The sequence below is a fragment of the Mastomys coucha genome, unplaced genomic scaffold, assembly GCF_008632895.1.
Source record: "Mastomys coucha isolate ucsf_1 unplaced genomic scaffold, UCSF_Mcou_1 pScaffold16, whole genome shotgun sequence".
Taxonomy (NCBI): Eukaryota; Metazoa; Chordata; class Mammalia; order Rodentia; family Muridae; genus Mastomys; species Mastomys coucha.
The window spans coordinates 106,221,515-106,237,290 of NW_022196898.1; positions in this window are offsets into that span (position 1 = coordinate 106,221,515).

Below are 15,776 nucleotides of genomic sequence, written 5' to 3' on the forward strand. Positions count from 1 at the left end.
AGGACGCTGAACCCCCTCTGTCACTCGGAAGCTGAGAGGATCATGTCCCTGCTGCCCTGCGGCTTCCCGGGGAGTCGTGGGGCCTGTAGAAGACCTTCTTAAGTAAATATTAGGATTCGTTAATATCTCACATCAGTCCTATTAATAGATGAGCTTTTATTCTTAAAAGACCTAGTCTAGAAAGACCCGAGCATTCCCTGCTAAGCCTTTTACCTAATGCACCTCATCTTTTGAATGTTACTGATAGTCTTCTCTATTTAATTTTATTGCATTTTTTTGTTTTGTTTTCATCTGGTATTCCAAACCTAGGCATCTTCTAAGACTGATCTTAGATGATTACTTCTGTAAAGACTTTCGATCTTTCCATCTAGATATGAGCACTTGGATAACACCCCTTTCGTGAAACTTAAAATTATTCTTTCTATGATGTCATTATGTTTAACGTACATTTTAACTTTATACATATCAACTCTCTTAATATATATTTTTCTAATCAGATAAATGTTTTGCTCATTTTTGGAATACATTTGTTCTAAAAAACTAAAACCTTTCAGCTTAATTAAGACAGGATCAATCTCACATGAGATCTATGCCTCATAGACTCAGTATCCATAGTCTTTCCATTTAATGCAGCTCTTGTAGAAGAGCCAGGTCTTGTCCTCTAGCACAAGCTTGAGACAGTGTCAATGACTCATTAACATGCTATTCGGCTACATCATACCACTGACATCTGTTCTGTGCTCAATAGAAGAGTCAATTACTGTAATACTGTTGTTATTGAACAGTGCATATGACCTTACTCAAAACAAGAGCTTAAATTGGATATCATCTTATAAGCCACCGCTGTTCTCCACTGAGGGTGAGCCAGGGAACCTATCCGTAGCATTTTAAAGTTCATCATATGTTTCTGAAGCTCATACAATATTGAACATACTTTTATTACATAATTATTTTGCAGTGCCACGAGAGGCAACAGGCTGGAGCTGTGGCAGAGTGGAGAATGTTTAATGACATGGCTCAGTGTGTGGCATGACATCCATATTTTTTCCCAATAGGGAGCCACTAATGTCATAAACAGAAAATTAAAAATCAGCTCTTTCATAGAAAAGTAAAGTTGCCTCCTGTTGTTGTTATTTGCGTAGAAGACAGAGGCAGCTAGAAAATCAGTACACATATAAAACCATGCTGCAAGGCTCAGCAGGCCATGTGTACAGTATTCTAAAGGAGAGCAAACACCAGAGTGTGTGTTGAAAATATATACCAAGAATTTTACCTTTGGTTTTATTGTACCTTTTGTACTTTTTTGTGGAAGAAAAATACAGCACAAAATCATTTTTTAAAGTAAGTTATTTGTAGTTATAACTAAATGGAATCCCCTGTTTTTTCAAAAGTCTAAGCTCTCAGGAACTCAGCTATTAACATGCTACAGATGATCACAAGAATTGATGAAGACACCCCACTTCACCTCTCCCCAGACTAGAGGGAGGCTCTCTGGAATGGCATGAGAATCTAGATGAATAAAATATGTTTTTAAATGTATGAATAGGCTCTCAGAAGAAATAAAATTATATGATACACAATTCATGGTCCACTTATTTAAACCAAGAACCTATTTGTGTTAGAATTGAATGGCCACTCTATTCAACTAACATAGGCATTCACACCTACATGAGACAGAGGTAAGCAATTTTGAATATATTTCAAATTCAGTTTCTAACAGCTATTTCTGGAGAAATCTTTCAAGAAATTGAGGTCAGTTAAAGGAAAATAGATCTTTAACATATGTTACTATTGTTTCTTGGGTAAGCACACAGTTTCTAAAAGGAAGGAAAATTTGTAGGAAAAGTTTAGTGTCAGAATTTGTGGACACTTTCTCAGTTCTAGGATGTGTAATTGGATTTGTGTTCAAAGGAGGAGAGAGCATCAAGAGAGGGAGGCAGAGCTCTCACCATGACTCCTCACTCTGTCTAATTGTTACTCTTGGGTTCCTATACACCACCCCTATATTTCCTGTTACAGGTCACCTTCAGTTTTCTTTTCTTTGGCAAGAATTTTGGTTTCTGGTCAGTTTCTGGTAGATTTTGACAATACTCAGCAATTATTTTCTCACTTCAGTGCTATTACCTATGTCTTAAAAAATAATGTTCATTTTGTTTTAGGCTAAATTCACTGAGGAAATAGCTGGAGCCTTTAATCAATTGGTGTGAGTTTATAGGTGAAGTGATGGGATGAGGGTTGGGAGCAGCCAAAAAATTAACAGTGTTAATTTATTGACTGAAATAACAGAGGGGTGTAGAAGGAAGATGGTTTTTCAATGCTGACACAAATAGAGATAAATAAACAGTCCATTACAACACAGTTCAAGTTGTGCTGAGAGCTACAACCTAAGTGCTTGAAGTCTAACATCAACTCATCACCTTTTAGGGGTGTGACACTGTGGTGAGGCAGGTTGCATAAAGTTTGTTTCAGTTTCCTTATTACTAAAATGAGTTACATGGACTAGTAAATGTTAATGTGAGTGATGCTTTCATATCTTTTCTAATAAAAAGCTCTCATGTTTGCTTTGAATTCTCCCAGGCCAAGTTTCTATTTCAAAAGTAATGTAGATCACCTTTAATTATTTTTCCCTTCTCTTATCAGTTTCTTCCTTTTAACCAGCTGATTTAGTCTTTTCTAAGTAGGAAACCCTGCAAGAGAGAACTCCTAGACTCTGAATTAAGAGAACGCTTAGAGAATTATTAGGGTGCTTAATGTAATGACCTGCAATGCTCAGCATGACTTGATATGTTTTGAAGCTGATTTCTCATTAATTATAGGGCCCATTATTGAGTGTTTCAGTTAAAACTCAGTGTGCTGGCTAGCTTTATATCAACTTGACACAAACTATAGTAATATGATATGAAAGAATTTCAATTGAGAATGTGACTTCATAAGATTAGGCTGCAGACAAACCTGTAGAGTATTTTTTAATTAGTGATTGATGTGGGAGGCCCAGCCTATTGTAGGTAGGGCCACCCCTGGGCTGGGAATCCTGGATTCTATAAGAAATCAGGTTGATCAAGTCATAAGTCATTGAGTAGTACAACTCCCTCCATGGCCTCTGCATCAGGTTCTGCTTTTAGATTCCTAACCTGCTTGAGTTCCTACCATCACTGCTTTTATGATCAACTGTTATATGGAAATACGAGTGAAATAAACTCTTTCCTCCCAAAGTTGCTTTGATCATGGCTTTTCATCGTATCAGTGATAACTCTAAGACAAATTAGAATCATGAGTGGAGTATGGCTGTGACAGACCTGACTGTATTGTTTTGGGGAAGGTAGCAGAAGGACTTAGGAACTTTGGGACAGAAAAGTCACTGTGTTATAGGATATTTTGTCACACTTCAAACCCCTAGATTTACTGAAAAAAAAAAAAGAACCTGTTTCTAGTATTGGGTGGTTCAGTCTTAGTACACACCTTTAATCCCAAAAAATGAAGATAAAGTTAGTTTGTAAAGGAAGCATGCATGTTTGAAAGTGACATCTTATCAGGCAACAAAATTACAAATCAGAGAAAGATTTGACAGAAGTAGATATACCCAATTCTCATGAGAAGAGAGAGATAAAAAAGGCAATGTAAGAGAGAGTTGCCCCAGAATCACCAACAGCAGTTCAATCAAGAAGAAACTGTGAAGCTTTTCCAATTTGGATTGAGCTACCTCTGCTGATTTGTATGAATTGAACTGCTGATATCCTAACACAGATTGGAGTCCTTCGAAAGAACTACTTCTAAAGAGGTCCACATCCTCCTTTGCCCTACTAACCTTTCCTTTTTATCTGTTTCCTTTGCTATGTATGGTGGGTGGTGGGCTAGAATAGAGGTCAAAGCATTTAAGGACACTTATTAAAGTAAGGTTTTGAAATATATAACTCAACAGCTACCAGTTCATATCTATAGGACATGCCTGGCTACACATTTATTTTTGGTTTGCTGAAGTAGTGCTATGTAGTGCAAAATAACGTAAGGGGGCAACTGACCCATCGAGTGTGGGGAAAAAGGAAGGGGAACTATTGGGGGGCTTTTGAAATGATGGGAGTTTTTTAATTATGATGTTATGATTTCTTTTAATAAAATATCCAATGATATTACTACTCAAGGGAGCAGGATTGTGAGTGTATAGATAAAGATGCCCAAGCAATTCAGGACCACTTGCTTGAAAGTCAGAGAGAGAGAGAGAGAGAGAGAGAGAGAGAGAGAGAGAGAGAGAGAGAACAAACTATACACAAGTGAAGACAGAATGAGACAGAGAATGAGGAGCTAGAAGATTAGAACATAATGTCAAAGTTAGCATGAGGCCAAGCAGAGCAGTTCAGGAGATGCCAAGAGAGAGAATCCAGATTGAATCATTAAGTTTGGAAAAGAATTTGAGACAGAACAGCTAAGTTGAACCAGCCAGCAAGAGATCAGAAAGAATTAGAAAGTGAGTTTATTCAGCAGTAAATCTCAGAGGCTGAAAGATTATAGGCCTAGATAAGATTATGCAGATGCTAGAAGCTTACAGGACTAGGCCTAGATTAGCTGACTTAGGCAGTAAAACCTGGAGACAATTTCATCAGGTGTTAAAAGCTACTTGACACTGTTAAGTGTTCAGTTTTGTGAGCTGTTCTGTGGGAGCTCAAACATAAGAATGTTCAGAGAAATGGAGAGGATAGAGACCTGGTATGTGAAGTTCCAGAGGGAAGTTTGATAGTTAAAAAAGACTCTACTGTAACTGTTTAATATTCTGAACTAAGAATCTATGGTTCTGATTAGCTGGAGCTGAGAAAGTAGCAGGGATTAAGAAGACAGAAGAGTTTTTGATCTTAACCAGTCTGACTGGTGTGAGGCTGAATCTCAAGGTTGTTTTGATTTGCATTTCTCTGATGACTAAGGATGTTGAACATTTCTTTAGGTGCTTCTAAGCCATTTGGTATTCCTCAGTTAGGAATTCTTGGTTTAGCTCTGTAACCCACTTTTTAATAGGGTTATTTGGTTCTCTGGAGTATAACTTCTTGAGTTCTTTGTATATACTGGATATTAGCCCTCTATCAGATATAGGATTGATAAAGACCCTTTCCCAATCTGTTGGTTGACATTTTGTCCTATTGATAGTGTCCTTTGCTTTACAGAAGCTTTGTAATTTTATGAGGTCCCATTTGTCAATTCTTTATCTTAGAGCATAAGCTATTGGTGTTCTGTTCAGGAAATTTTCCCCTGTGCCCATGTGTGCAAGGCTCTTACCCACTTTCTTTTCTATTAGTTTTAGCATATCTGGTTTTATCTGGAGGTCCATGTTGCACTTGGACTTGAGCTTTGTACAAGGAGATAGGAATGTGTGGAGAGCCGTAGCTGCTACCTTAAACAAGTCCTTATTTGGAAAAGCTGAGTGCCTCTAGTTTGTGATGCAAGCTGGCATGATTTCCCGCAGCCTATTATGCTTTGCCGCATAGCCGATGCTGATTGGGACCAGGGAAAATATTTAACCCGCGAGTGCAGGGAGATAGGTGAAGAAAGAGAAAGAATGAGAAAGGAATGAATGATTTGGTAGTACAAGGTTCCTGAATAAACTGCTTGGAGAAGAGTTCGTGGTCGCCTCCTTATTTCCGTTGGTGGTTGAGGTGGCGACAGGAATGGCTTGATTTGGATTCCTCTACATGCTAACCACCAGTTGAGCCAGCACCATTTGTTGAAAATACTGTCTTTTTTCCACTGGATGATTTTAGCTCCTTTGTCAAAGATCAAGTGACCATAGGTGTGTGGGTTCATTTTTGGGTCTTCAATTCTATTCCATTGATCCACCTGCCTATTACTGTACCAATACCATGGAGTGGTTTTTTTTTTTTTTTTTGTTTGTTTGTTTGTTTTTGTTTTTTTATCACAGTGGCTCTGTAGTACAGCTTAAGGTCAGAGATGGTGATTCTAACAGGAGTTCTTTTACTGTTGAGAATAGTTTTTGGTATCCTAGCTTTTGTTTTTTATTCCAGATGAATTTGCAAACTGCTCTTACCAACTTTGTGAAAAACTGAGTTGGAATTTTGATGGGGCTAGCATTGAATCTGTAGATTGCTTTCAGCAAGATGACTATTTTTACTATATTGATTCTGCCAATCTATGAGCATGGGAGATCTTTCCATCTTCTTAGATCTTATTCGATTTCTTTCTTCAAAGTCTTAAAATTCTTGTCATACAGATCTTTCACTTGCTTAGTTAGAGTCACACCAAGGTATTTTGTACTATTTGTGACTATTGTGAAAGGTGTTGTTTCTCAAATTTCTTTCTCAGCCTGTTTATCCTTTGTGTAGGGGGAAGCCCCTGATTTGCTTGAGTTAATTTTATATCCAACTACTTTGCTGAAGTTGTTTATCAGGTTTAGGAGTTCTCTGGTGGAATTTCTAGGGTCACTTATGTATACTATCATATCATTCAAAAATAGTGATAATTTGACATCTTCCTTTCCAATTTGTATCCCTTTGATGTCCTTTTGTTGTTTAATTGTTCTGGCTAGGTCTGTGAGTACTATATTGAATAGGTAAGGAGAGAACTGAGGAATACCAAATGGCTGAGAAGTATCTAAAGAAATGTTCTACATCCTTAGTCATCAGGGAAATGCAAATCAAAACAACCCTGAGATTCCACCTCACACCAGTCAGAATGGCTAAGATCAAAAACTCAGGTGACAGTAGATGCTGGTAAGGTTGTAGAGAAAGAGGGATAATCCTTCATTGCTGGTGGGATTGCAAGCTGGTACAACCACTCTAGAAATCAGCTTGGTGGTTCCTTAGCAAATTGAACATTGTAGTACTTGATTAACCAGCTATACCACTCCTAAGCATATACCCAGAAGGTGCTCTAACATGTAATAAGGACACATGTTCCACTATGTTCATAGCAGCCATATTTTTAATAGTCAGAAGCTGGAAAGAACCTAGATGTACCTCAGCAGAAGGATGGATACAGAAAATGTGGTGAATTTATGAAACTTTTAGGCAAATGGATGGATCTGGAAAATATCATCCTGAGTGAAGTAACCCAATCACAAAAGAACACACATGGTAGGCACTCACTGATAAGTGGATATTAGCCCAGAAGCTTGGAGTCCCCAAGATACAATCCACAAACCACAAGAAACTCAAGAAGAAGGAAGACCAAAGTAGATATTTCGATCCTTCCTAAAAGGGGGAACAAAATACCCATGGAAGGAGTTACAGAAACAAACTATGGAGCAGAGACTGAAGGAAGGACAATCCAGAGACTGCTCTACCTGGGAATCCTTCCCATATTCAATCACCAAACCCAGATACTATTGTGGATGCCAGCAAGTGCTGGGTGACAGGTGCCTTATATAGCTTTCTCCTGAGAGTATCTGACAGTGTCTGACTAATACAGAAGTAGAGTCTCACAGCCATCCATTGGACTGAGCACAGGGTCCCCAATGAAAGAGCTAGAGAAAGGACCCAAGGAGCTGAAGGGTTTGCAGCCCCTTAGGAAGAATGACTACATGAACTAACTAGTACCTTCAGAGCTCCCAGAGACTAAACCACCAACCAAAGTATACACATGGTGGGACTCATGGCTCTAGCTGCATGTGTGGCAGAGGATGGCCTAGTCAGTCATCAATTGGAGGAGAGGCCCTTGGTCCTGTGAAGGTTCTATGCTCCACTGTAGGGGAATGCCAGGGCCAGGAAGTGGGAAAGTGTGGGTTGGTGAGCAGGGGGAGGGGGAGGGAACCGAGTTTATTTATTTATTTATTTTCAGAGTAGAAACTGGGAAAGGAGATATCATTTGAAATGTAAATGAAGAAAATATCTAATTAAAGAAGAGAGAGGAAAAGAGAAAAAAAATGAAGAGAGAAGAAAGCAATCATAAGTTGTGGGGGAGGGAACTGGGAAGGAAAGTGGACTGGAGAGATATAGTTGTGGGGGAAGAGGGGAATTTGATATGGTATTGGGTGAGGGAAACAGACTGAAGCCCTGAGGGCCAGCAGAAAGAATGGAAACAGGCAACCTCAGGAAATAGGAGGTTGGTGGGACCCTCCAGAATGCACCAGAGACCTGGAAGGTAAGAGACTCTCAGGAATCAAAGGGAGGGACCTTGGATGAACTGGCTGATAGTAGGGAGAGGGAACTTATAGAGCCCACCTCCAGCAGGAAGACAGGGCATCAAGTGAGGGATGATGTTGCTATCCCATAGTCACATCTCTGATCCATAATTGTTCCTGTCTGAAAGAATTACAGAGATGGAAATGGAGAGGAACCCGAGGAAAAGAAGGTCTAAGGACAGGACCAAGTGGGATCCAGTACAAGGGGAGGTCCCAAGTCCTTACACTATTACTGGGACTATGGAGTGCTTACAAAAAGAACCTATCATTCCACCCTCTGAAAGACCCAACAAGCAGCTGAAAGAGTCAAGTGCAGATATTTGCACCCAACCAATGGACAGAAGCAGCTGACCCCTGTCGTTGAATTAGGAAAGGCTGAAAGAAGCTGAGGAGAAGAGTGATCCTGTAGGAGGACCAGCAGTCTCAATTAATCTGGACCCCCAAGTTCTCTCAAACACTGGACCACCAAACAGACAGCATACACCAGCTGATATGAGGCCCCCAGCACACATATAGCAGAGGACTTCCTCGTCTATGTTCATTCAGAGATGATGCACCTTACTGTCAAGAGACTGGAGGCCCCAGGGAGTTTAGAGGGTTGGGGGTGGGGCATCAGTGTGGAAACAGGGGGAGTGGAGAGGAGGTGTGAGATGTGGAGCAGTCTCAGGTTGGATTGGGGGCACAGGCAATGGAATATGGAGTGTAAAATATAAATTAGTTTATAAAATAAAAAAGTCTCAAAAAAAGAAGAAATAGAAAAGGGAGAAAAAGAAGTAGAAGGAGGAGGAGGAGAAGGAGGAGGAGGGGAGGAGGAGGAGGAAGAAGAGGAGGAGGAGGAGGAGAAGGACAGAAGACAGGCAATCAACAAAGTGAAATATTTTGGGGAAAGCTTTCTGAGAGTCAGCACACAGAAACTGTGTTCCAGAGGTTGCCAAGGATGTGCCTCAATGCTTGCAGCCAAACTTGATAGTATAAGAGTTACCCAGGTGGCACTGGTTTTGAAAGATCATGGAGAGCATCTGGGGCTTGGCACTGTAAGAAGCCAGGGGAGGCCATTGGTGATAGTGTAAACTCACTACCAGTGGAAGCCCTAGGATTAAAAGGATCCTGCAGAGTGAAGATTGGCACCTTGAAGAGCCCAGGAGAAACTATTAGTAAAAGTGCAGTCCTGTTGCAGTAGGAACCCCTGGAATTTTGGAGATGCCAGTCATGGAATGACCACTAAGTATCAGTGGAGTAGAGGCAACAAATTCAGGATAACTCCACAGTCAATAGTAAGCCTGGGAGATTCCTTCTTCTTTGGTCCCTGAGACACTATTATCAGTTACAGCACAGGAGATCGTGTGCCAAAGAAACTGTGGCACACATCTAGAGATTTAAAAGCATACAAGTTTAGATTTTGTTAAACAAAGAAAAAAAATGTCCTCATTAGTGTTGAATATATGATACAAGAAAATCCTTGAGGAAATGACATCCATTGCAGTTAAAGGATTATTAGAGAGAAAGTGCTGCCCTCATTTGTGTTTTAAAATGCTGTCATATACATTGTACTGATTAAACACTTGCCATAAACAGACAAGACAGGAAAAACTACAAACATCAAGCCATTAGCACATCCTTTGCCATAGAGGAGAGGGAGCCTATAATTTCAGCAACATCAAAGAGGTCTTGGTAAAGATTGCCAACCAAGATGCCAGCCCCAAAACTACCACTGAAGAAAGATCTTTGCATCTCTGATGTAGAACCTTCAAATCCACTACAGGTGAAACCTATATGATTTCCAAGCACATTATCACTTTTTTGAAGGATTCCTCTTTCAGATATGTTTTCAAAGAATAAAAAATCCTGCATTACAAAGGCAGGTACTCCTTTTTAAGTTGTTTTATTTATTTACATTCCAAATATGGTCCCCCTTCCTGGTCCCCACTCCAAGAGTTCTTCTCCCCATTCCCTCTCCCCTTAACCTATGAGAGATTGCTCTCCCAAAGCCTTCCTAAAGCCCTTACCTCCATGCTCACCTCCCCCCCTCCACATTCCCCTTCCCTAGGGGATCAAGACTCTACAGAATTAGGCACATCCTTTCCCATAAGGCAAGACAGGCAGCCCTCTTATTATGTGCCAGGGGTCACAGAACAGTCCATATATTCTCTTTGTTTGGTGGCATAGTCTTTGGGAGCAGGCAGGGGCCTCGGTTAGTTGGTGCTACTGGTCTTCCTATGGGGTTGCCATCTCCTTCTTCTCCTTTAGTTCTTCCTCTAACTCTTTCATAGGGGTCCTAGACCTCAGTCCAATAGTTGGTTTTAAGTATCTGCATCAGTCTCAGTCAGCTGCTGGTAGAGCCTCTCAGAGGACATCTATGCTAGGCTCCTGTCTGCCAGCATAACATGGCATCAGTAATAGTGTCAGGGTCTGATGCATGCCAATGAGACAGATCCCCAGTTGGGCCGATCACTGGACAGCCTCTCCTTTATTCTCTGCTTCATTACCCCCTCTCCCTGTATTTCTTTTAGACAGGAACAATTTTGGGTCAAAAAATTTGAAGGTGGGTTGGTGGCCCAATCCCTCCACAGAGGCCCTATCTATCCACTGGAGGTATTCTCTTCAGGTTCCATCTCCCCACTGTTGGGCACTTTGGCTAAGGTACATCCCCTAGGACCCACTTACATCCCAGGTCTCTGGAACTTTCTAGAGGTTCCCCAACTCCCCACCTCCTGCAGCTGCTTATTTCCACTCATTTTCCTGACCCTCTAGGTTTCTCTCCTGTCTCCTACATTTTCTGATCCTGCCCTATTTTCCCCTCCCTACCTCCTCTCCCACCAAGGTTCCTCCTTCTCTTTGCCTCCTGTAATTATTTTGTTCCCTGTACTAAGAGGGATTGAAGCATTATCACTTGGGCCTTCCTTCTTGTTAAACTTCTTATGGTCTGTGGGTTGTATCATTGGTATTCTGTACTTTTTGGCTAATATCCACTTTTCAAGGAGTACATACCATGCATGACATTTTGGGTTTTGGTTACCTCATTCAGGATGATATTTACTAATTCCAGCCATTTGTCTTCAAAATTCATGATGTTCTTGTTTTTAATAGCTGAATAGTATTCCATTGTGTAAATGAATCACATTTTCTGTATCCATTCTTTGGTCAAAGGACATCTGGGTTGTTTCCACCTTGTGGCTATTATGAATAAGGTAGCTATGAACATCGTGGAACATGTGTTCTTGTGGTACAACAGAAGTATCTTTGGGGTATATGCCCAGGATCATTATAGCTGGATCTTCATTTTAGAACTATTTCCAATTTTCTGTGGAACTGCCAGGTAAATTTCCAGAGTGGTTTGTATCAGTTTGCAATGCCACCAGCAGGGAAGAGTGTTTCTTGTTCTCCATATCCTTGAAAGCATTTCCTGTCACATGAGGTTTTTTTTTTTTATCTTAATCATTCTGATTGGTATAAGGTGGAATTTCAGAGTCATTTTGATTTGCATTTCCTTGATGACTAAGGACTTTGAATATTTATCTAAGTGCTTCTCAGTCATTCAAGATTCCTCTGTTGAGAATTCTCTGTTTAGCTCTGCACCCCATTTTGTAATTGGGTTATTTGGATTTTTTGAGTCTAACTCCTTGAATTCTTTATATATTTTGGATATTTGTGGGACAGTGGTCTGTTCCGCAGCCTGGGTCCAGTCAAGTAAAAGTCTGGAACTCTGGTGACCCAGTGGGCAATATTTCTGCCTGCGAGGGACGGAAGGAATTCGGCCATGACTCCTGGAACCCTGGCTCTTGTTTCAGTCCCAACCCCCCACAGCTGCCCTAGCAGGAGAAGTGTGTGATATTGGTCAAGCCCTCTTACATGCAAGTAAAGACTCTCAGCCCAAATCATTAAGAGATAACTGCTGTCGAAATCTGAATGACCCCCAAAACTGTATATATATATATATATCCTATCCAGGGAAGTAAAAGCCTGCTAAAGATCTGCTCCTCTGTTGTCTGAGCCTTTTATTCTGAGAGCTGTAACACTTGGGAAAGAGGTCTGCTCTCCGAAACTAGGCCTGAAGCTGTGCAGCACTCCTCACTGGCTAGCTGGCCTCTCATCAGCCCAGCCCGACTCAATGCAGGGCGGCTCAGAGCAATGGAACGGCCTGGAAGACTTGGTAGAGATGGAGGAGAAGCCAACTGCAACAGCAGATGGCAGATGAGTGGTAGAAGTGATTTCTCCTCCCTGCCCGTGCTAGCTTCCCTTTGCTAGGGCTCTTGCACCAGGTCGGGCCAGAGATCTCTGTGGAAAGCCTCCAGCACACAGGCCCACAGATATTAGCTCTCTTTTTGGATGTAGGTTTTGTGAAGATCTTTTCCCAATCTGTAGGTTGCCTTTTTGTCCTATTGGCAACATCCTTGAGGCAGATACTTATAATAAAAACATTTAGATATTTTCTCTTTAGAAAACATTTAATTCTCTGTGAGTACTCTATCTTAGTTTGGGATTCATTGCTGTGAAGAGACACCATGATCAAGGCAACTCTTTTGTAAAGGACAATATTTAATTGGTTGTAGCTTACAGTTTCTGCTATTCTCATTGTGGCAGAAAGCATGGCAGTATCCAGACAGATATGGTGTTAGAGAAGGAGCTGACAGTTCTGCATCTTGATCTGACTTAGCCAAAGATACTAGGAGCTGCAGTAGAAGCCCTCAAAATCCATCTCACAGTGATGTGCTTCTGCCATCAGGGCCACACCTATTCCAAAAGGCCATTCCACCTAATAGTAGCACTCCCCAGGGGCCATATATATTCAGATCCCTACACACTCCTAACTTACTTTGTGTGATAACCTACAGGAGGCTCCATTTTCATTCTGTTTTATTTCTTCCCCTCCATCTTCCAAGCTGACTAAGGGTCTCACAGAATGATAATCAGAAGACAGATATTATCTTCTGTTTTGAACAATCCCAACTTACATGCATGTAATGGACATAAGGAAGTTATAGGCTTTCCTATACAAAAGTGATTGAAAGACAATGAAAGCAGTTAGTATAAAGTGATTTTGGAGCCCATGTGGATAGAATGCAAATAGAGTCCTTTGACTCAACCTCTGGGCCAAAAAGTAAACCTTTGTGACTCTTTGCTCTGCACTCTGGGCACCTTGTTGTATTCTCAGGATTGCAGGATTTCCCTGTTGATCACAAAAAAATTGCAGCTTTTGTAGCTGAGAACATTTGTGTGCTTCAATAGAATTTTAGGGGGTCAAGAGCTTCTTTAGTTTTATAGTCTTTTGAGCCTTACCTATAATGGAAGTGTTTCTACTGATCTAATTTTAAGGAGCTTCTGTGGATGTTATGGGGGATTCATTCTGTTAGACAAAAGCCTTATCTACAGATTTCTAAAACAACTTTTCAACCCTGATTCTGGTTGGAAGTTTAGAGACAACCCTTGAAAGCTTCCCAAAAGTGATTTGATTGAGAGGATCTGCAGAGCACAACCTTAATCTCCTATGGATGAATATTCTAACCTTGTAATCTTTCCAAGATATGTCAAAGGACAGTAGAGTCAAAAAACAAGCCTTTCCCCTAGCATAAGAGTATAAAACATACCACCAGAAAAATATCTTCTTAAATAACTTTCCATTTCTCTCTCCTTGTCCTCATTTACACCTATCTCATTGCTTTTTATTATAAGTAGCAAAAACAATGAAATTAAATCTTGACTCTATTTTGCTTGAATATTTCTTTGGATCTATATTCACAGTATCCATATTTATCAATTACATAAGTTCTGTTTTTATACACACACACACACACACACACACACACACACACAACTGTAGACACAGTTTCTACTATCCCACACTAAGCATTAAACATCCAACTCTCTTGCTCTACTTTACAACAGTGTCAATGGCATTTTCAGTATTCACACTTCCACTAAAAGTGTTTGAGCAACATAAGCTTTTCCCAGTATAGTACTCATCATTCTTCTCCAAAAACCAACTTACTCCTGCTCAGTTCCCAGGTCAGTCCTCATTTTTAGTTATTTATGACAGTCATGTTCCACTCCTAGGCAGTGGAATTTGTTAGCTTTTATTGCAGTATAACACATTGCCATAATTTAACAATTTGAAACAAGACTCATTTACCCACTCATTTTTATAACTCTTTATAAGTCTGGGAATGGAACAGTAAGATTCTGTACTCAAAGCATACAGGCTGATGTCCAATTGTCTGCTGGTACTGAGGTACATTGGGTTTTGGAAGAAATTGATTCCTAGGGATTGTGGAGCTATGGCCACTCTTCCTTGGTGGCTATCAGCTGGGTACCACTCTGAACTCTTACTAGCCTCACCGTTCCATTGGTGATTTATGAATGACTGCTGACTCTCACTCTGTCCAAACAGATTCATCTCTTGGATACTTGATACCAGCTGAAAAAGAAAAGTACTAAGGGTTTAAAGGCTCATCTGATCTCTCTTTCTTAAAGTCAACTACCTATGAACCTAAGAACAACATGAATAAGTCATCATTGTCCCTAGGGTTAAACAGTGCATGCTCATTGGATTGTCAGAAATCTTAGGGGGCAACTTAAAATTCCACATACCATGATAATAATATTATGATATGTATAGTGCTTAATTTTGAAAGCTTGTGTAAACTGAGTAAGATTCTTTTCATTTCCACAAGAGCAAGGAGACAGTAATATCTACAAAGTTACCAGAATTATTGTATCCTAAGAATTAATATTTTAACTATTTTGTCATGAATCCTATTAAAATCCCTGTTGAAATAAAATTCTGTATCCCAAATATGGCTTAAATTCAAGTTTTATATGTAATGATTTATAAAGAAAATTTCTTTTAAACACAAGAAATTCAGTTTCACTCAGAGACCAATCATCTCTCATTAAAAAAAATCAGCTTATAGAAATGTTTATGGAAATGAGAGCAATAATGCATATTTTTACCTTGCATGCATATTTTATATTAATGGATACAAATGAAATGTACTAATGGTAAAAACAGCCTGTGTTTTTAACTGCAGATGAGGGAGACTTGTAGACCTCATTGAAGTGCTTTTCATTGTTGGCTAGCACAAAACACCCAGGGATATCAAACAAAACAAAACAAAACAACAAAACAGCATCCAAAATGCTTCTGGGTCCCAGTCCTAATGTTTCTCATTCAGTGAAGACCATAGTTATAATTAATCTTGTAGCTGACATGGGCCAAGATGCTCAGGGAGCTATGGCCTAAAGTGATTGAGAAAAGTTTTAAAAAAAAAAATGAAACGCTAGCAAGAAACTGGCTATGTTAATTTTAATGTTAACCTTAAGATATGTGTATTGAGTTTGGGATTTTTATAGAGGAAAATACCCAGATACTCACCGAATGGTCAGGAGAGAAAAAAACAGTTAACACCCACTCACATCCAGAACTACAACAGTGACAAGAAACAATGCTCTCCCACCCACCCCACAATGTCCCTTCCAGAGTTTAAACAACTTTCCAATAATCTTTGCTCTTGAATTTTAATGCTAAGGGCTAGTATTCTCATTTTTATGTTTTATATAAATGAAATGAAAAGGGTTTTATTATTGAGATTATCTTCTCTACCATTCTTTTTATTTGTTCCCTTCCTTTTCTTTATTTCTCATTCTCTCTGATTTGGTCACT